General features: G+C 43.5%; 1 protein-coding gene and 1 pseudogene across 9 annotated transcripts in view; one reads left to right on the plus strand and one right to left on the minus strand.

The window, feature by feature from the left end:
- Positions 1–20,305, minus strand: part of FUT8 (fucosyltransferase 8) — a 238,012-nt gene extending 217,707 nt beyond the window's left edge. For 7 of the 9 annotated variants that reach the window (XM_059693389.1, XM_059693362.1, XM_059693380.1 and 4 more), the window contains exon 1: positions 19,011–19,377. The gene's annotated coding sequence lies outside the window, so the exon portion shown is untranslated. Of the gene's footprint in view, positions 1–19,010; positions 19,378–20,171 lie in introns of those variants that run through there. The other 2 variants (XM_059693336.1, XM_059693370.1) reach the window with 2 other exon arrangements.
- Positions 17,416–17,859, plus strand: LOC132233168 (oligosaccharyltransferase complex subunit OSTC-like; annotated as a pseudogene).
- Positions 20,306–21,207: the final 902 nt, after the last annotated feature.

The raw sequence follows: 21,207 nt of genomic DNA on the forward strand, positions 1-21,207 counted from the left end.
AAACAAAAGGAATCCAAAGAGGACCACACCAAGACACATCATAATTAAAATGCCAAGAGCAAAAGACAAAGAGACAATCTTGAAAGCAGCAAGAGAAAAATAGTCAGTTACCTACAAGGGAGTACCCATACGACTGTCAGCTGATTTCTCAACAGAAACTTTGCAGGCCAGAAGGGAGTGGCAAGAAATATTCAAAGTGATGAATGTCAAGAACCTACAACCAAGATTACTTTACCCAGCAAAGCTATCATTCAGAATTGAAGGTCAGATAAAGAGCTCCACAAATAAGGAAAAGCTAAAGGAGTTCATCACCACCAAACCAGTATTATATGAAATGCTGAAAGGTATCCTTTAAGAAGAGGAAGAAGAAGAAAAAGGTAAAGATTCAAATTATGAACAACAAATACACATCTATCAACAAGTGAATGTAAAAATCAAGTGAATAAATAATCTGATGAACAGAATAAACTGGTGATTATAATAGAATCAGGGGCATAGAAAGGGAGTGGACTGACTATTCTTGGGGGGGAAAGGGGTGTGGGGGATGCGGGAAGAGACTGGACAAAAATCGTGCACCTCTGGATGAGGACAGTGGGCGGGGGGGGGGGGGGGGGTGAGAGTGGAGAGTGGGATGGGAACTGGGTGGAGGGGAGCTATGGGGGGAAAAAAGAGGAACAACTGTAATAATCTTAACAATAAAGATTTAATTTTAAAAAAAAGAATAGAGTAACATAATTAATCACATTAAGAGCCTTAGAAAAAAAACAACTATTATTGTGATAGATGGCAAAAATTAGTTGGTAAAAATTCAGTAGCCATTATCGCATTATTTAGACATAAAAAAACTGTGAACAGAATTATGTTTGATGAAGAAAAACTATCTGACAAATAACAAAAATATATCCAATAAAATAAAGAATAAGAAAGGAAAAAATATATATATATATATTTATATATAGATAGATAGATAGATAGATAGATAGATAGATAGATATATTTGCAGGCTGATAGTATGGCTCAGTGGTTGAGCATTCACCCAGGAACCAAGAGTGATTGCTCTTGATTCAATCCGGTCACTGGATTCAATCCAGGTCAAGGCACATGCTTGGGTTTCGGGCTTGATTCCAAATGGGGGCCATGCAGGAGACAGCCAATCAAAGATGTTCCTCTCTCATCAATGTTTCTATCTCTATATCCTTCTCCTTCTCTCTCTAAAAATCAATAAAAACTTATTTCTTTAAAAAAAGTATAAATACATTCCTCTCCTCTACAGTGTCTGCTCTGTGGTTTACCATTCATACATTCTAGTATGTTGGGTAAAAATAAAAGTTCAATCGTTTTACAGCCATACTTCTTACTATTAGGTAATACTAGAAGCTCTGATGGTTTCTAAGAATCAAATTATTGAATATTGGGAAGTAGTTAAAACACTTTCATTTTTAAATTTAGCTAGCTGTTATTCAATGTCCTGTCTTTCTTTATACTATACTAAAAATACACATCACCCCTTTGGCATATACACAACACCACCTTAGTCAGTTGTCTACTCCTATTACACACACATTATATACACATGCAAATGCCTATTTTTAAATTCCCTACATATGTAATTTTTTCCTAGTTTGTCATCTGAATGTTACCTGCTGGCTTTGCCTCCAGATGAGCCCTAGGACAGTCTTTCTAACAGTAGCCATACATTTCCTTTGGTTCATATTGGAAAACAGCCTAATCCCATTCAGCTGCCTAACTTGGTTCAAATTTAACTAAAATCAGTTCACCGGACCTTCTACTCCCAAAACAAACAAAACAAGCAAAACCAAAAAGCATCGTCTTTTCTTATGTTCATAAGAAGCTTCAATCGTTTTTGAAGCCCTAACTCTGAGAAGTATTCAACTTTGCCTTTATTCTCTTCAAAAATATTTATTATTAACTCAGCATTTAAGGTTTTCTCTATTCTCTATTTATTATTAACTCAGCATTTAAGATTTTTTCTAAGAGAAGCCACGATGGCAGCATAGGTAAACAGCGGAGATTGCTGCCTCGCACAGCAAATTAAAAAATACAACTAAAAGACAAAACGGACATCATCCAGAACCACAGGAAGGCTGGCTGAGTGAAAATTCTACAACTAGAAGAAAAAAGCACACTGAGACTCAGAGGAGGTGTGGAAGTGCAGAGGTATAGAGGCGCACGCGGCAAGGGCTGGCAACTAAGGACACGGCTGTCTTTTTTAATCGGGAGGGGGTCACAAGCCCCCGACTACTCTGAACTCCAGTTCCGGGCGAGTCTCTGGGGACCCAGACTCATACAGGGAGAAACTGGACTGTCTGGCAGCAGGCGTAACTCAAGGGCGGCTTTCTCTCAGAGGTGCTTGCAGCGATTACCTCGGGACACTGAGACGCGGGGCCTCTTAGGGCAAGACTGAGGATCAGCCATAACTGTTTGCTCCGCCCTGTTGATTCCCTGAGCCTCCGCCCCACCCAAGCTGGGCGCAGAGGCTTTTGCATTTGAATGACCTGGCCCTTTGCAATCTAAAATTACCTAACAAACTGCAACTGGGTCAGAGAGACCCAGAACTTCCAAAACAAGGCCCAAGGCCCAGGCTTGCATTGCTTCACAGCTGGGCCTCATCTGGGCACCTCCAAACCCCAAACAAAGAAGAGGAATCTGCAGATCTCTTCTAGCTCCTGCTGGGTAGCCTCAGGCAGAGGCTAAATTAGCACCTCCTTAGATCCAAGAGCCAGTGTACCCAGTGGTCAGAGTGGGACCAACCAGATTACAACTCCTCAGATCCATAAGGGACACACTCAGGGGGCAGACTCAGTGAGCACCAAAGCCCCACTGAAGCAAGTCTTGCCCCAGAAGAGAGTCTCCAGCACAGAAGTTCTCCCACCAGAGACACAACGGTATCTCACAGCCAATTGGCCTGGAGGTCAATTCCTCCCACTGATACCAACAACAATCAAGGCTTAACTACAACAAGACTATGCACAAAGCCCACAAAGGGGTGCACCAAGACTGTCCACCTCAGGTAATTGGGGAGGCTGAGCACTGGGCCCTATAGGACACCTAGCACACAAAGCCACTCTACCAACACAGGGAAGCAGCCAAAATGCAGAGACAAAGAAACAGGTCACAAATGACAGAAATGGAGGAAAGCAAACGACTGGATATAGAGTTCAAAACCACGGTTATAAGGTTTTTCAAGAATTTTCTAGAAACCACTGATAAATTTAGTGAGACCCTTGAGGATATGAAAAAGGACCAACTAGAAATTAAGCATACACTGACTGAAATAAAGAATATTATACAGAGATCAAACAGCAGACTAGAGGATCACAAGAATTGTCAAAGATTTGAAATACAAAGAAGCAAAAAACACCCAACCGGAAAAGAAAAAAGAATCCAAAAATATGAAGATAGTGTAAAGAGCCTCTAGGACAACTTCAAGCATACCAACATCCAAATTATGGGGGTGCCAGAAGAAGAGAGAGAGAGCAAGATATTGAAAACCTACTTGAAGAAATAATGACAGAAAACTTTCCCTACCTGGTGAAAGAAACAGAATTACAAGTCCAGGAAGCACAGAGAACCCCAAACAAAAGGAATCCAAAGAGGACCACACCAAGACACATCATAATTAAAATGCCAAGAGCAAAAGACAAAGAGACAATCTTAAAAGCAGCAAGAGAAAAACAGTCAGTTACCTACAAGGGAGTACCCATACGATTGTCAGTTGATTTCTCAACAGAAACTATGCAGGCCAGAAGGGAGTGGCAAGAAATATTCAAAGTGATAAATAGCAAGAACCTACAACCAAGATCACTTTACCCAGCAAAGCTATCATTCAGAATTGAAGGTCAGATAAAGAGCTCCACAGATAAGGAAAAGCTAAAGGAGTTCATCACCACCAAACCAGTATTATATGAAATGCTGAAAAATATTCTTTAAGAAGAGGAAGAAGAAAAAGGTAAAGATAAAAATTATGAACAACAAATACCTATCTATCAACAAGTGAATCTAAAAATCAAGTGAATAAAAAATCTGATGAACAGAATAAACTGGTGACTATAATAGAATTAGGGGCATAGAAAGGGAGTAGACTGACAATTCTCAGGGGAAAACGGATGTGGGGGGTGCAGGAAGAGATTGGACAAAAATCGTACACCTATGGATGAAGACAGTGGCGGGGGGAGGGGGGTAAGGGCAGAGAGTAGGGTGGGAACCAGGTGGAGGGGAGCTATGGTGGGGCGGGGGGGTGGAGGGGAGAGGAGAACTACTGTAATAATCTGAACAATAAAGATTTAATTTAAAAACAAAAGATTTTCTCCATTCTCAAAGTTCTGCACATAAACTAAGAAATGCTCAATGAAAAGATTAATTAGCCATCTTGATTCCTCAAAACAATCCCAACTTTGTCCATTGTTGAATTATCTATTAAACCATACACCTCATTTTTTACTCAGAAAAAAACACACAACATAGTTACTGTCTTTAAGGGAAGAGTTAAAATATATTCTAGGAAAAGGTCAGTGAGTGTCTACCCAGCTGAAAATTGGAATAGAAGAAAATCAAAATTATTCATTTTATGAAGAGAGAGGCAGAGTCCCAGAGGGGCAAGTGGCTTACCCACGTTCATACATTTGATGGCAAAGCCAACACTAGTATCCACCTCTCCTGATTCCAAGTTTTCTACCTTGCCCATTCATTCAAATTACTAAACAGGATTATGCTAAATGAAAGAAGCCAGACACAAAAAAACTACATATTGTATGATTCCATTAATGTCAAGTTTCTAGAAATGGCAAAACTATAGAGGCAAAAAACAGATCAGTTGCCTAGGCTGAGGGTAGAAGCAGGGATTGGGCAAAGTGGCAAGAGGGAGCTTTCTCAAGGATGAAAGTATTTCAAAATTGGATTGTGATAACTGTTGCACAACTGTATAAATTTACTAAAACTTGAACTGTGAATTTTATGGTATGTAAATTATATTTTAATAAAACTGTTTTTAAAAAATCCTAAGAAGGAACTCAGATTTTAATGTTAAGCATGTAGAACTCTCAGAATATGTCAAAATATCACTAAAACACAAGTAAACCAGTTTTTTCCAAACTTCAAATCCTTTTCCCTTGAGAATTTCCAAAAGTATCTTAACCTTCCAACCTTACATTTGCCATGGAAACAGAAAGTGACAGGTCTGACACAAATATACATACACATAGGAAATGTGCAAAATTCCTATGAAACACTTTAGATAATGATTATTATTTCCTTTTATGTAGGATCTGCACCTCTCTAAGTTAAGTTATAGAATAGAAGATATGCTCTTTTATCTGTTATCTGGTCTGACAAATTACTCCAAAACAAAATTCCTTGATGATTTCATTTTCATGAAATCTTTATGCCATTATATGCCATTATAATTTTAAGCACTAAATAGAGTCTTTTATTAAGAGGAACTATTCCTAACTGCGTATTAGCAAGTTTCTTTAGTTATTATTTGTGCATCCTTAGTACGCATACATCTCCAGCTTACTCAGCACTGACAGTATATACTTTGTTTACTTACCAACTAAAAATAACATTCTCTCTCATCCTATGAATGCTTTACACCTATGATAAGTATCAAGTTGATACTTCTATGTTTGGACCCTAAAAATAAACAGAGTTTAATTAATAGAGGCCCACATATCTGTAACTATGTCAGAAGAAGCAGTCAGGATGTACACTTCTCATACTGGTGAGGCTCAGTTTATCAAGGCTAAGGGACTTTTTGACCTTAAGAATTTCAATTACCACCTTCCTAAGCCCTAGAGTTTCACTAAACCTTATTAAAAAGAAAGCAAAATGTTTACCCTAACTTAAATTCTAATTTTAAACAGGTTTTTTAAAAATTACAATCTTTTGACATTTGTTAACTCTATGAATTAAGTAGTAATTCAAAGAAACCAAGGCATGAAAAATATAACAATCTCTATTGAATATATATATATATATATATATATATATATATATATATATATCTTTTTCATGTACAAGTACAAGTCCATGTCCTACCTAGAGCAATTGAATCAGGCAGATCCTAATGATTAGGGGGCCTAATTATCAGATACATGCTTTCTCCTTGTGAAGTTTTCACAGTAACTGGCTTAAACCTGTGAATACTCCCATGAATGGAGAACATTGCTGTTAATTTTACTTCAGGAATTACTTCTCATCAAAGACAGTATTTTTTTTTTTTAATCTCACCTGAAGGATATTTTTCCATTGCTTTTTTTTTTTTTTTTTTAAGATAGAGAGGGAGGGAGGGAGGGAGGGAAAAAGAGAATAAGAGAGAGAAACATGGATATGAGAGAGACACATCGATTGGTTGCCTCCTGCACACACCCTGACCAGGCTAGGATCATACCTGCAACCCAGGTATGTGCCCTTGACTGGGAATCAAACCCACAACCCTTCAGTGTGTGGGCTCTCTAACCAAATGGCCAGTATTTTTTTTACATTATATTATTGTAATGAGGCACAGAAGAAAGTGAAGAGATGTTCTAAAAACCAATTCCTTACAGTCAGAAACTCCATAGATGAAGACAGAAATAACACTGGAAGAAAGATAATGCATTCCAGGACATTGGAAGAGGGGATTATAACATTAAATATTAAGTAAACAACAAAAAATATTAAGTAGAATAATGTGAGTGATGCGGGCCCCTTAACAATGAGCCAACATCTCCCATATATCCCTTTTTATATGGAGGTACAAAATCTCTGTTTTAATAAATAATATTAAACCCTGCCCAGTGGTGTGGCTCAGTTGGTTGAGCATCGTCCCATGCACCAAAAGGTCACCAGTCAGGGCACATGCAGGTTTCAGGCTCAATCCCCAGAAGGGGAACTGCAGGAGGCAACCAATCAATGTTTTTCTATCATCAATGTTTCTATCTCTCTCTCTTTCTCCCTTCTTCTCTCTAAATTAATTTTTTTAAAGCATACTAAAAAAATGACAAAGGACTCAGTGCACATTCTCCACTCCCACCTTACCCCCTTCTTTCAAAAAAAAAGAAAATTTAGCCCTAACCAGTTTGGCTCAGTGGATAGAGGGTCGGCCTGTGGATGAAGGGTCCCAGGTTCGATTCCAGTCAAGGGCATGTACCTTGGTTGTGGGCACATCCCCAGTAGGGGGCGTGCAGGAGGCAGCTGATCGATGTTTCTCTCTCATCGATGTTTCTAACTCTCTATCCAAATCCCTTCCTCTCTGTGAAAAATCAATAAAATATATTTTTTAAAAAAAATTTAAGCCTATACCTTCCACAGTTCTTCTAGTCTCTTGCCTACTGCCTCCAAAGGAAATACAACCATTAGACTAAATATATTGTAATATAAAAAGCTAATGTTTTACCAGGACATGTTCTATGAATTCTAAGGAAAAAATTCCTAGAAAGATGGTCAACTCCCACATTTGCTACCACTGCTGGGAGAGGAAAGATAACAAACAAGTAGAAGAAGAATGTGGAAGGAGAGAGAAAAACTAAAGAATCTCCCTCGCCTCCAAATAAGGCAGGCTCATCAACCAGTACAATCCTCTACCTCTCTCAGTCTCCCTCGCCTCACTGACTGCCCCAAGCATAGCTGAGATCTGCAAGAATGAATGTAATATATAAGCTACAAATTATATTTTCCACCTTTACCACTAATTAAGATATTATAATCAATTATACTTTTATAGTTATAAAAATGATTTTTAAAACTGGTTTATGAAATGTTGATTTACATTATTTAATAACTTTGGTGTGCTTTTATAATTTGATATTCTGCAAATATTGTTTTTAGTAAGGCAAATTTATTCTGGCTCTAGGTGTTAATGAGATTTGATATCTCATTTAGGGGATATGATATAAATAACCAGCCACAACATTAGTAAAAATTTAAAATTCATTCATGGTTCATTAACAGTCTTGATTGAATAAGATTTACATAAACACAAAACAGGTTCATTTTAGTTATACAGTATGTTTGAGGTAAGTCAAATAGAAGAATCTCCCATTTTCATTTTACTTTTATTTATTTATAATCAGAACGTTATAGCATTTAAAGTTCATATCATATAACGTTTCTCATAACTCAGATTCTAAAATAAACATTAGCTTTCCCCATTTATATCTAATATCAATTTTCAACTGGTATGCCACAAGAATTTTTAAAACATGCAATACCTGAACATTTAGTCAGGGGCACTGACCTCTTTTCCCTTAGATTGTCAAATTTAAAAAATGACAACAGCCAACACAATAGCCATCAGGTGTGAATCAATCAAAATTACACTTCTTTCTTTTTGTCGAATCAGCAAAAAATATATTTTTTAGTGTACTGCAGAATTTTAGTAGTTTATGTGTGCCATGAGATGAAAAGGTTGAAAATCTCTGGTTTATAACATAAACTTTATTTACACTAACTGCTCATCAAGACTATGACTATGGTAAGTCTGATTTTGTCTTTTATTATTGACTAGAGGCCCGATGCACGAAATTTGTGCAAGAGTGCTTCCTTCCCCCTGCTGCCAGCACCGGCTTCCCTCTGGCACCTGGGATCTGGGCTTCCCTCACAGCCCTGGCTTCAACTGGAAGGTCATCCAGAAGGACGTCTAGTCTAATTAGCATATTACACTTTATTATTATAGATTTCCCCTTTGGCTTTTTGTTTTGTTTTTCTCATTGGAGAGAGAGAGGAGAGAGGAGAGAGGAGGGGAGAGAGAGACATCAATGTGAGAGAGGTACATCAAGTTACATCGATTGGTTGCCTCTTGTGCACACTCCAACTGGGGATTCATCTCCTACCTAGGTATTGTGCCCAGACCAGGAATCGTACCCATGAACCCATGAACTTTGGTGCACCAGACAAAGTTCCAACTCCTAATCCACATCAACCACGGCAAGTCTGACCTTCTTAACATAAATATGTTTCATATTATTTCAGTTTATCCCATTGCAGAAATAAATATGAAAAACCCAAGTTCTAAGATACAACAAATATAGGGAGCATTTCAGTAGTGATCTTTTCTTTTGTTTTTTTGTTTATTTGTTTTAATCCTCACCCAAGGATACTTTTTCCATTGATTTTTAGAGAAAGTGGAAGAGAGAGGGAAAGACAGAGAAATATCGATGTCATCGATTGGTTGCCTCCTGCACACGCCCTGACCAGGGCCCAGTTGGGGAGAAGCCTACAACCGAGGTAAGTGCCCTTATCTGGAATCGAACCCCAGACCCTTTGGTCCACAGGCCAACACTCTATCCACTGTGCCAAACCGGCTAGGGCTCAGTAGTGATCTTTAAAGTTTTATTCCAGTGCTTCAATGAAGAGGTTATACCATAGAACCAATACAAAAGAAAATAGACTAATATAGCAAAGGCAAGTTTAAACTACATCAGTACTTGCCTCATACTGGTATAATTTGTCAATTAAAATAAAAATCCTTAAAATTCAAAAGTTTTTCCTTTCACACATCATTTTCTGACAAAAGAATAATCTATCACAAAAGGTAATCTTTAAAAGTAGTATCTGAGTAAGGTATTAGGTTTTGGCAAATAAAATATTCTTGTTTTATTTTGTTTTGTTTTGTTAATCCTTACCCAAGGATATTTTTTCTACTGACTTCTAGAGAGAGTGGAAGGGAAGGGAGAAGGGGGGAGAAAGAGGAAGAGAGAGACAAACATCGATGTGAAAGAGAGACCTGAACTGGTTGTCTCCTGCACAAGCCCGAACTGGGGTGGAAATGGAACCTGCCACCCAGTTATGTGCCCTTGACCAGGAATCAAACCCAAAACCCTTCGGTGCAAGGACTGATGCTCTAACCATTGAAAACACTGGCCAGGGTGGCAAATTACATCTTTTTAAAAGAAAACTTAAATGAAAGTAATGCTATAGCTCTGCTGTTTTGTTTTATAATATATTTTTATTGATTTCAGAGAGGAAAGGTGAGGGAGAAATAGAAACATCAATGATGAGAGAGAATCACTGACTGGCTGCCTCTTGCACATCCCTTACTGGGGATTAAATCCACAATCTGGGCATGTGCCCTTTACCAGAATCTAACCCAGGGCCCTTCAGTTCACAGGCTGATGCTCTATCCAGGAAGCCAAACCGGCTCCGCTTTTTAAAGAGTACTAGTGGCCTGGTGCACCAACTCGTGCACATTGAAAGGAAATTAATTAGAAAAAATATTTAATATCACTATTCGTCCTTTCTCTATAATAGAAGTGGCAACCAAATTCACGATCAACAATAACAGATCAAAACACATGCATGTGAATGGCGCCAGTGAGAGCTTTATATGTATCATGCATGCGAGAGTCAACTTAGCCTTTTCTATATGCTAGTGGCCCGGTGCACGAAATTCGTGCATGGGGGAGAGGGGGGGTCCCTCAGCCCAGCCTGCACCCTCTCCAATTGGGGACCCCTTGGGGGATGTCTGACTGCCAGTTTAGGCCTGATCCCACAGGATGACTGGCTCCTAACTGCTCACCTGCCTGACAGCCTGATCGCCCCTAACTGCCTCTGCCTGCCTGCCTGATTGCCCCTAACCCCTCTGCCTGCCAGTCTGATCTCGCCCCTAACTACCCTCCCCTGCAGGCCTGATCTTTCCCCCAATGGCCCCCTTCCCCCCCGCCAGCCTGATCTCGCCTCCAACTGCCCTCCCCTGCCGGCCTGATTGCCCCTAAATCCCTGCTGCCCTGATCTCATGCTTAACTGCCTTCCCTTGCTGGCCTGATCACCCCTAACTGCCCGTGCCTAGGCACCCACCACCATGGCTTTGTCCAGAAGGAAGTCAGATGTTCAGAAGATGGCCAGTTGACCTGGTCTAATCAGCATATTACCCTTTTATTAGTATAGATTATTAGTATAGATAGAATAAACTTGCTTAATTAGACCTGCTTTCTGATTTAGCAAACCTTTTTCCAGACCAGTGAAGCACCTCAACTTCTCTTTCAGGTAATTGTCAGCAACACAGCAGTAAATACCAACATGAAGCAGATTATTATTGTAGATCATGCAGGGAGAACAAAGGGTAAAATATTTAACTGCAGCAGTGTTTGACTATATTCTGTGCAGTGAGAAAACCTGAAATCATTTTCAAGATCCACCATTTCTTACTTCTTTTCAGTCGGGTCAAGTTTCTAAGCTTTCTAAATCTCCGTTTTCTGGCTAATGAAAAGAAAATAGGATTCTACCAAGTCTCCTATCTACCTACTCCAGGACTTCTGTGAGGATCAAATGAGATGAGGCACAGGAAAACGCTTCACAGACATTTGGTTAAAGTGTAAAATACTTCTACCTGGCTATAAAGCAAGTCATATTCCTGAGCTGAAGAAACTGCAAAGAGGCTAGATGCTAGGGAGAGGAAGCTGGGTGTTGCTACATGACATCATTACCCAGACAGACAATTAGCATATTAGCTTTTTATATATAGACTAGAGGCCTGGTGCACAAAAATTTGTGCACTCAGGGGGGTCCCTCAGCCCAGCCTATGCCCTCTTGCAGTCTGGGACCCCTCGGAGGATGTCCACCTGCTGACTTAGGCCCGCTCCCTGGGGGATCAGGCCCAAGCTGGCAGTCAGACATCCCTCTGGCAGCCCGCCAGCCCTCGGGGATGTCCACTTGCCAGCGGGGAGCAGCCCTAAGCTGCAGTCAGACATCCTTAGCGCTGCTAAGGCAGGAGAGGCTCCCACCACCACCACTGTACTGGCAGCCATCAGCCTGGCTTGTGGCTGAGCAGAGCTCCCCCTGTGGGAGCGCAATGACCACCAGGAGCAGCTCCTGCATTGAGTGTCTGCCCCCTGGTGGTCAGTGTGTGTCATAGTGACCAGTCATTCCCAGTCGTTCTGCTGTTAGGGTCAATTTGCATATTACCCTTTTATTATATAGGATAGAGGCCTGGTGCATGGGTGGGGGCTGGCTGGTTTAACCTGAAGGGTGTCCCGGATCAGGGTGGGGGTCCCACGGGGGTTCCTGGCCAGCCTGGGTGAGGGGCTGATGGCTGTTTGCAGTTGGTCACACCCCCTTCAGGGTGGGAGTCCCCACTGGGGTGCCTGGCCAGCCTGGGTGAGGGGCTGATGGCTGTTTGCAGACTGGTCACACCCTCTTCGGGGTGGGGGTCCCCACTGGGGTGCCTGACCAGTCTGGGTGAGGGCTGATGGCTGTCTGAAGGCTGGTCAAGCCCCCCCCCCCCAGTGGGGACCCTCACCCCATGGAGGTTTGGCCAGCCTGGGTGATGGGCTGATGGCTGTTTTCAGGCTGGCCACACCCCCTTTAGGGTTGGGGGTCCCCACTGGGGTGCCTGGCCAGTCTGGGTGAGGGGCTGAGGGCAGTTTTCAGGTTGGCCAAGCCCACCTGCTCTGGAAGCTCCCAGCCTCTCCTTTTTTTCTTTTTTCTTTTATTCTGGGATTTATTTAATTGAAACTTGGTAGCCTTGAGAGGAGCTCAGAGCCAGCCAGGGCGGGCGGGAGGGAGGCCTCCTGCTCACTCCAGCTCCATGGCCATGGCCAGCTGAAAGCTGGTATCTGGGGTTTATTTATCTTCTATAATTAAAACTTTGTTGCTTTGAGTGGAGCTCAGAGCCGCCACGGCAAGCGGGAAGCTTGGCTTCCTCCATCATTGGGGCAACCAAGCCTCCTGCTTGCTCCAGCTCAGTGGCTGCCAGCCGCCATCTTGGTTGGGTTAATTTGCATATAGTTGCTCTGATTGGTTGGTGGGCATGGCTTAAGGCATAGCAAAGGTATGGTCAATTTGCATGTTTGTCTTTTATTAGTGTAGATAAGTAATTCTTATATTGAAATACATGACATAATCCCATCAGCCATATTTGCACTTCTTCTATTAAAAAAAAATACAGTATCATATAAAGTTTATATGGGTTATATGTTTAGAATACTGTACAGATTGATATAAAGTTATTTAATCACAGAAGAAAAAGCTATGTCAGGGGAGTGATATGGTTCATTTCATTGGTTTGATTCCTAATTACTCCAAAGGGAAAACTGTGGGATGATGGAGGGTGGTTGAAGGGGAGATGTAGGCATGAGAGTAGAACATAAAGAGAAAGTAATATTGAGGCTTGAGACTAATCCATTAAAAAATACATCTTAAGTGCATACATAATCCCATATAATTTTCTTCTGTTGGGAATTGTTTAAAGTTTGTAAATATCTTTTACTTTTAAACATCCTTACTATCTCATTATAACAAACTACAATTCAGTAACAATTCAAATTGCAAAAATGAAATCATATACTTTATGGTAAAGAAATATAAGCCAGCCCAGCCGGTGTGGCTCAGTGGTTGAGAGTCCACCCATGCACCAAGAGGCCACCAATTCAATTCCCAGTTAGGGCACATGTCCAGGATTTCATACTCAATCCCTGGTGAGGGGCATGCAAGAGGCAGCTGTTCTATGTTTCTCTCTCATCGATATGTTTCTATTTCTTTCTTCCTCTCCCTTCCTCTCCCTTCCTCTCCCTCTAAAAATCAGTAAAAATATATTTTAAAAAAAAGAAAGAAATATAAGCAGAAAATCTTTAAAAGGAAATCTTGTATTGGTCCTCTAAATGCTACACTCACTATACTACTATTGACAACAGAAGACAAAGTAGGTATCTCAGCTGAAAAGTACCAAAGGGCCAGTATTGATGCAGGGTATAAAAGTACTATAATAGTAACATTTTTGGTTTTAGAGTTGTTTAAAATCTTAGTTTTGTTTTTCATTTTTAGAAAATAAATTTATTTACATGCTTATATTTACTCTTCCTATCTAATAAAAGAGAAAAATGGTAATTGGCGTACGACGATACCCTTTTCATTGGCTAATCAGGGCTATATGCAAATTAACTGCCAACAAGATGGCGGTTAATTTGCATATGTAGGCACAATGCAGGGAGGCGAAAGGGAAAGCAGGAAGAAGCCCCCTGCCACTGACAGTGATCGGAAACCCAGGGGGGAGCTAAGAGCTGGGGGGCAGGGGCGGAGCCTGCAACCGGGGGAGCTGGGGGTCCCCTGCCCAGGCCTGACACCTCTGCCGGAGGCCTCAGGCCTGGTCAAGGGGCCGATCCAGTGATTGGTGATCGGAGGGTGATGAGGGTCAACTCCTCTGGCCGAGGCATCAGGCCTGGGTGGGGGGCGGAGCCGGGGATTGGGGGGATATGATGGTCCCCTTGCCCAGGCCTGAAGCCTGGGTCAGAGGCGTCAGGCTTGGGCGGGGGTGGAGCAAGCGATCAGAGGGAGATGGGGGTCCCCTGCCCAGGCATGATTCCTGGGCCAGAGGCCTCAGGCCTGGGCGGGGGCCAGAGCCAGTGATCGGGGGGAGATGGGGGTCCCCTGTCCAAGCCTGACACCTCTGGCGGAGGCGTCAGGCCTGGGCAAGGGGCCGATCCTGCGATTGGAGGGTGATGGGAGTCAACGCCTGAGGGCTCCCAGTATGTGAGAGGGGGCAGGCCGGGCTGAGGGACACTCCCCTCCCCCACACACACCCAGTGCACGAATTTCGTGCACCGGGCCCCTAGTATGATTATAAATGGAGACTCTTATTTTTTATAAATGTGCTAAAATATGATTTACCATTTAATTAAACCAAGAGATTTACTAAATGCAGTTTTTACTAAATCAAAAATAACAATTAAAATGGTAATGGTTCATTCCTGGGGGTCGACAACAACAACAAAAAAAAGACACTGTGCCCTAACCGGTTTGGCTCAGTGGATAGAGCGTCAGCCTGCAGACTGAGGGGTCCCGGGTTCTTCTGGGCAAGGGCATGTACCTTGGTTGCGGGCATGTCCCCAGTAGGAGATGTGCAGGAGGCAGCTGATCGATGTTTCTCTCTCATCAATGTTTCTGGCTCTCTATCCCTCTCCCTTCCTCTCCGTAAAAAATCAATAAAATATATATTTTTTTAAAAAAGACATTGTAAAAGATACATAAAAATATTCCAGCATGTCTCATAAAACTGTTTAATTTAGAGCATTAACCCCTTAAGTATGGTAAATACCTCACTATTCTCTTACAGATATTATCATTCCTTTCAAAGAATCTATTTTTTTATTTTATCAGCATTGAGATTCTATTTACATAATGAAGAGCAATGGAGAACACACAGCTCAATCACTATCCTCAGAAACTAAATATTCTAATGATTTTAATATACACATTACCAATTTGTAGCCTATAATTTGAAGAATGTGAATGGTGAAACATCTAAATAAAGTACCATAGACAAAAAAACAACAACAAAAAACTGCTTCATATTCAAAGGCACAACGTGAATTTAGATCAGCTGGACTCACTGCTCTATATTTCAGGAGACAGAGGTTAATAAGTGATCTTGGGATCCTTGCTCTACAGATGTCTCAAGGGTCTATTTCTTTATTGAAAGTACCTCTACTTTTGATAAATAGCTATGCTACTACATAAGTGATATCTTTGCCCATATAAGACTCTACTTGAAGCTTTTTTGATATTTAAGACTGTATATATTACAATGAAAAAATTTAAGAACAAGCAACATGCACAAAGGGTCAAGATATACTCCTTCCCTTCTGATGCACTGCACAAGAAGGTTAAGAAACTACTATCACACACTCTAAGTTTGGGTCATATTTTCAAGAGATTTTAAATGAGAAATTCAACAAACCTTAAACATTAAACTTTCCATTATTTCAGATCATGAAAAGATTTTTTTTTTTAAATATATTTTATTGATTTTTTACAGAGAGGAAGAGAGAGAGATAGACAGTTAGAAACATCGATGAGAGAGAAACATCGATCAGCTGCCTCCTGCACATCTACTGGGGATGTGCCCGCAACCCAGGTACATGCCCTTGACCGGAATCGAACCTGGGACCTTTCAGTCTGCAGGCCGACGCTCTATCCACTGAGCCAAACCGGTTTCGGCCATGAAAAGATTTTTTAACTAATTTGTAATACACAATATATATACTCCACAAACAACTATGTACAGATATATGCCATATCAATTCCCTTACTATTTTCAATAAAAATGTATGACTCACCCTGGCCAGTGTTGCTCCATGGTTAGAACACTGGCACTTGCACCAAAGGGTCATGGTTTCAATTCCCACACAAGGGCTGATATCTAGGTTGCAGGTTCAATCCCCACCCAGGTCAGGGGCACATGTGGGAGGCAACTAATCAATGTGTCTCTCTTACATCAATGTTTCTCTTTCTTTCTCTCTCCCCCTCCCTCCTTTCCAGTCTCTCTAAAAAAAAAATAAAAATAAAAATAAATGTATGTTTATTCTTGTCATAAAAACCTGATTTGGGGTATTTTAAAAGTTCAAACATATTAAGCTATGCTTTGCTTTGGCACTAGCTCCCCCTCCAGACCAACCTACTTATAAACTGCACTTTGAAAAAAATAAACAAGGAACACACGTTTTTCCAAACCACTAGCAAATATCAGAATTCACCACTTTTAAATACATTCCAATTCCTTAAAATAAGTAGTTAAAATTTGTATCCAAACATTTCAGAATATAATCAGAACTATTTTTTCAAACCTATACATCTCAAGCAGAACTGACTTGTAGGAAAACAACTTCAAGTGACTCTTAAAATTTAAGAAGATCCTAAAGTAAATCTATGTAGTGGTATGTTTTATGGAAATTATTTGAACCACTATCCTAATAAACCACAATATATTCTTCATGTGAGATCAATACTTGATTAAAGATACATTTTAGCATGTTCCTGCAGTCAATGCAAGTTTCATTCCAGCTGTTCAGCTCTTCAAGTAGAATTCTCAATTTATAATGCAGCAAAAAGAAAATCCATGCTCCCAAACTACCCTTCTATTTTCCTTCTACTCATTTCTAACTCCCTACATTTTTAAATACTAAACTGTAAAATCACAACTCAAATGTTTGAATTCCCACCTTATTCTTACTATTGTATTTATAAATCAAGTAACCAAGGCTTTCTATACACATTTTATAGTGTATTTCACAAGGCTAGCAACTTACAGGGCCTTATTATTTTGGCATTAACATTTTAGGTTGTTTTTAACTTGAAGGGAGAACACAACTTACGCCATTATTTCAGTGTAGCACTCTGGTGCTTAAATAATTTCTCTCCTAAAATGATTTCTATATGATGCACCCTTTAAAAGAATTATGCATAAAAACATAAAATTTAAGTTAAGAAAATAAAAATGCACTTAACCCCAGAACAAGGAAAATAAAAAACTAGTATAATGAAACCTTTCCTACAGTTTCTAAAGAGAGCCAAGCCGAAGTTCAGTCAATTACCTGTGATAAGTTTAAAATGCAGGAAGTAGATTGACACCTCTCCCTGCCTTTATCCAAGGCCTCAATCAAAAAGCTAATATGGAGACGGAGAGCTGCTCTTGCCACCACCAACATGGAGACTTTGTACTGACCCCCATTCTTGGTGCTGGAATGACCAACCTGAAGCTGAAGAAGCCATCCTGTATGCACATGTCCTCGGCCATGACAATGTACACTCTAGTGGTAGTGTCTGACTTCCTCATCACCAGAGAAATAATTTATTATGTTATCGTTGAACTGCTGAGTGTTGGCTCTATGACTGAGGAACATGGCATTAGAGACCAGTAGCTTTCTTGGCCTACAGAGTAAATGGACAATATATTATGGAAGGACTTGAATCCTGTTTACAATGGGAGGGTTCGGTTTCATAAACCTAGGCCAATCCAAATGCACCAAACATTCCAAAACTCAATAGATGTCTTCTTCTATTCACTGGATTCACCTGTGTCTTATTGAGTGTCTTTTCACGGACAGAGTATTCGTGAGAATGCAACTGCCTGGCTATCTGATGGGTTAGAGTGCCTTTTGAGAAGAATTGTGGATAACGGATTTGTTCCTGTTAATGAAGTTTTAAAGACTCTATCAATCCTCTGATATGAAATATGGGGAAAAAAATGAAAAGCAGCAGAAAACATAGGAAGCATATTAAAGCTCGGACTAGAATTATCTTCTTGGTATCAAACAAGACAAGCTTATCGGGGTTTTTTCCTGCCGACCTATACTGGCACACCATTGATGTTAAGTCTCTTTCAGTTTCTAATTTTTAAAGAAAATATACTCCCATTTCTACAACTAAAATAAATAAATAAATAAGCGAGCTAATATACGGCAAAACGCTAAAAGCTCACCAGGGATGACTAACCATGACCCTGTCATTGAACTTAACAGATGCACTGCGTCCCTGGCGTTCTGTGTTCCTAAAGATTGCAGTCCCCACTGTGAGAGAACAGGTGCTGCGACCTACCATCCATTCGCTCTCGCAGGACAAACCTCCTTTAACTAATAAAGACTCACTTCACCTCCCAAGTAAGTTTAGATACTCAAAAGCCGCCAGCTCACCATTTCCACATCAAGGGGGTGGAGGGTGCAGGGGCACTCGTGCCCCTAAGTGACGGCGCATCGCCCCCTCGCTGGGAGTGGGTCTGTGTGCAGGTACCCCCCGCCCCCCCCCCCCCAGGTTTCTAGCCCAGGAACCCCTCTCACAAGCCCGTGAGGCACAGGCATCCTCCTCCTCGCAGTCGGTGACTAGAGGGGCAGAGCTGCTGGCGAAAGGGCAGGTAGGTGTGCAGAAGAGGGACACCTCCTCCCCCGCCCCCATCTCTCCTCCTCTCCTCCGCTCCAGCCCCTGCCCGATCCAAGGATGCGCGACCCGAGGGCAGCGGCCGCCCCGCTCCGCGTCCCGGCCCGGGCGGCGGGCGCACCTCACCCCCGGCCCGCGCCCTCCCGGCCGCGCCAAGGCACCCGCCGGAGCGTCCCGGGGGCTCCCTCCCCACTTTTCCCGGAGCGGCTGGAGAAGCAGCAGCACTTGCAGCAACAGGCCCGGGGATCGCCTGGGGAAAAGGAGTCGCGACAGCCTCCAGGCACATCCCCGGAGCCTCGTCGGATCCCGCGCTTGCCCAGCCCCAGACCCCGACGCGCGCGGGGCCCGGCCCCCAGACGCCCCCTTACCCGAGGCGGGAGCAGAGGCGGTCTCCGCTGCTCCCCGGTCGCCGCCGCCGCAGCCGCAGCTGCCCTCCGCGAGGGGAGTGGGAGAGGTGGCTGGGTGGAGGATGCTACTACCGACTGAAGGGAGAGGAAGAAACGGAAACAGGAACCACCGCCGCCGCTTAACGGAGCCTCCGGCGCCAGTGACTGAGGGAGAGCGCGAGGCGGCGCGAGCTGGACAGTCGCTGACAGCGCGAGACCGAGCGCGAGCCGGGTCTCGGGCGCGCGACCCCGAGCAGCGCCGGCCCCATTCCGCGGGGAGAGGAAGGAGACGGGCTGCCTGGGGGCTGGGAGGGGGCGGCGAGGGGCGGGGGCCTGGAGCGGAGGGAACCCGACCACTCCGGTCGGCCGGCGATAACGCGCGCACGCGCCGGAGCGGCTCTGACAACGAGAGCGGGCGGGGAAACCCAGGATAGCGCAAGCGTGAGCGCGCGGAAGGGGGCGCGCGCCCCTCGGCGTTCCCGGCCCGTGGGAGAGGGCGCGCATGCGCCGGCGCCTGCCACCTACGGCGACCCAGGCATGTGCCAGGGCTTCTCCCCGCCCCCTCTTGGCTGCGCCCTTGGATCGCTCACCGCAGCATCCTGGGGCAGGAGCGCCCCGGGCCACAGCGGGACCCGGGGAGCTCCAGCAGTGCAGCCTCTGCGCGCGCGGGCGCCGACTCCAACGCGAGCGTAGGCCGCCCTCTACCGCTGGAAGGCCGGAGGCTGAGGGGGGCGCGAGACCAGCCGGGAGCGCCACCTCCAGGGAATCCCGCATTTTCGACCGCTGGGGCGGGACTGGCCCGCGCCAGTTCAGCCGCGGCCCCAAGGAGCACCTGGTACTGGAGATTGGGAGCAAGCTCTCTGCCACTTGTGAGGGATGATCGCCGCTGCCCGGCTGCAGCTTGCACCGCGAACATAGACTGGCACGCACCCACAACCGACTGGCGAAGCCCTACTTTCTCGTGTGAGCTATGTTTCCACACTCGCCGGATGTAAAGATCCCCCGCGAGGGCCTGAATTCGATGTCTGGCCTCTCCCTCGACCCGCGGCTGCGACAGCCCCTCAATGAGGCGGAAGTTTATTCAGTACGGGAAAGAGAACACGGAACGAAGGGGTGGGGGCTTTTCCTCAGGATGCTTCCTACCCGCTCGGACTCGGGAAATTCCTGCCGCCCGCGATGCAGAGCAGTGGGCCGAAGAGCTAGTTCACACCAGCCCAGACTGCCAGCTGAGACCCAGGACCTGAGCGCGCTGGCGGGCCACACAAAGTAGTAGCGAGCCGAGGCGGGGGGCACGGTGGCCAATCAGAACCGCGAGCTGCGTGAGTGGAGTGCGAGCCGACCAATCAGAAGGCGGGAAGATGAGCTTCCTTTACCGAACTCTTCCCGGTGCCTCCGGACCCAGATCCCAAGCCTGAGGTGCAGTGCTGCGGAAAAGCGAAATGATACCCTAAAACACAGAAGAATTCTTCCTCTAGACGTGGGTGTTTTGAAGTAAATGCCTTGGGTACATATGGTACATATCCTAGAGCAAATAGCGGCGGCCTTTTAGATGCTGAGTGTGAAAAGGGTCGCAGAGAAGAGATTTAAGAGGCAGTGGACTGCCAAGACTGTTACCTGCCTCATAACGTTCATAAACATACAGTATTTACGGAGTCATTTTTAAAGGCCAGGAACTGTACTCCCAAAACACAAATAAGATACTGCTGATTCAAAGGAGGAAAAAGCTCCCTATCCCTCCATAAACTTAGCTTCTGAGGGAGGTTTGTGAGACCTTGTGACTCCAGTATTTATTGGCAGCCCTTTAAAATAAAAGCTCTCCACGAAGTAGTTTACAGTTATTTTTATTATGAGCTCCCCGTAAGAAGGGAAAATTAAGACAAAAGTAGAGTGACTAGTCTAAGGTCAAAAAATACACTGGCAGAGCCCGCATTGTGTCCCAGCTCAGCTTAGTCATCGTTCAACAATCATTTACTGAACGTGTGGTTGCTCTCCTCCACTGAAGCCGTCTCTGCACTGAGCTTGTACTAGTAAACAGAGCAAAAATCCGCTAGAAGGGTTGCAGGCTATGGTGGTTGGAAACGAACAGAAATTTTAGGCTTATGCCATAGCAAGATGGATTAAAGGCCAAAGTCTTATCAGTCGTACTCTAGATAATTTTTAGAAGTCAGAAGTGAGGCAG

Source organism: Myotis daubentonii, chromosome 1, assembly GCF_963259705.1.
Source record: "Myotis daubentonii chromosome 1, mMyoDau2.1, whole genome shotgun sequence".
NCBI lineage: Eukaryota > Metazoa > Chordata > Mammalia > Chiroptera > Vespertilionidae > Myotis > Myotis daubentonii.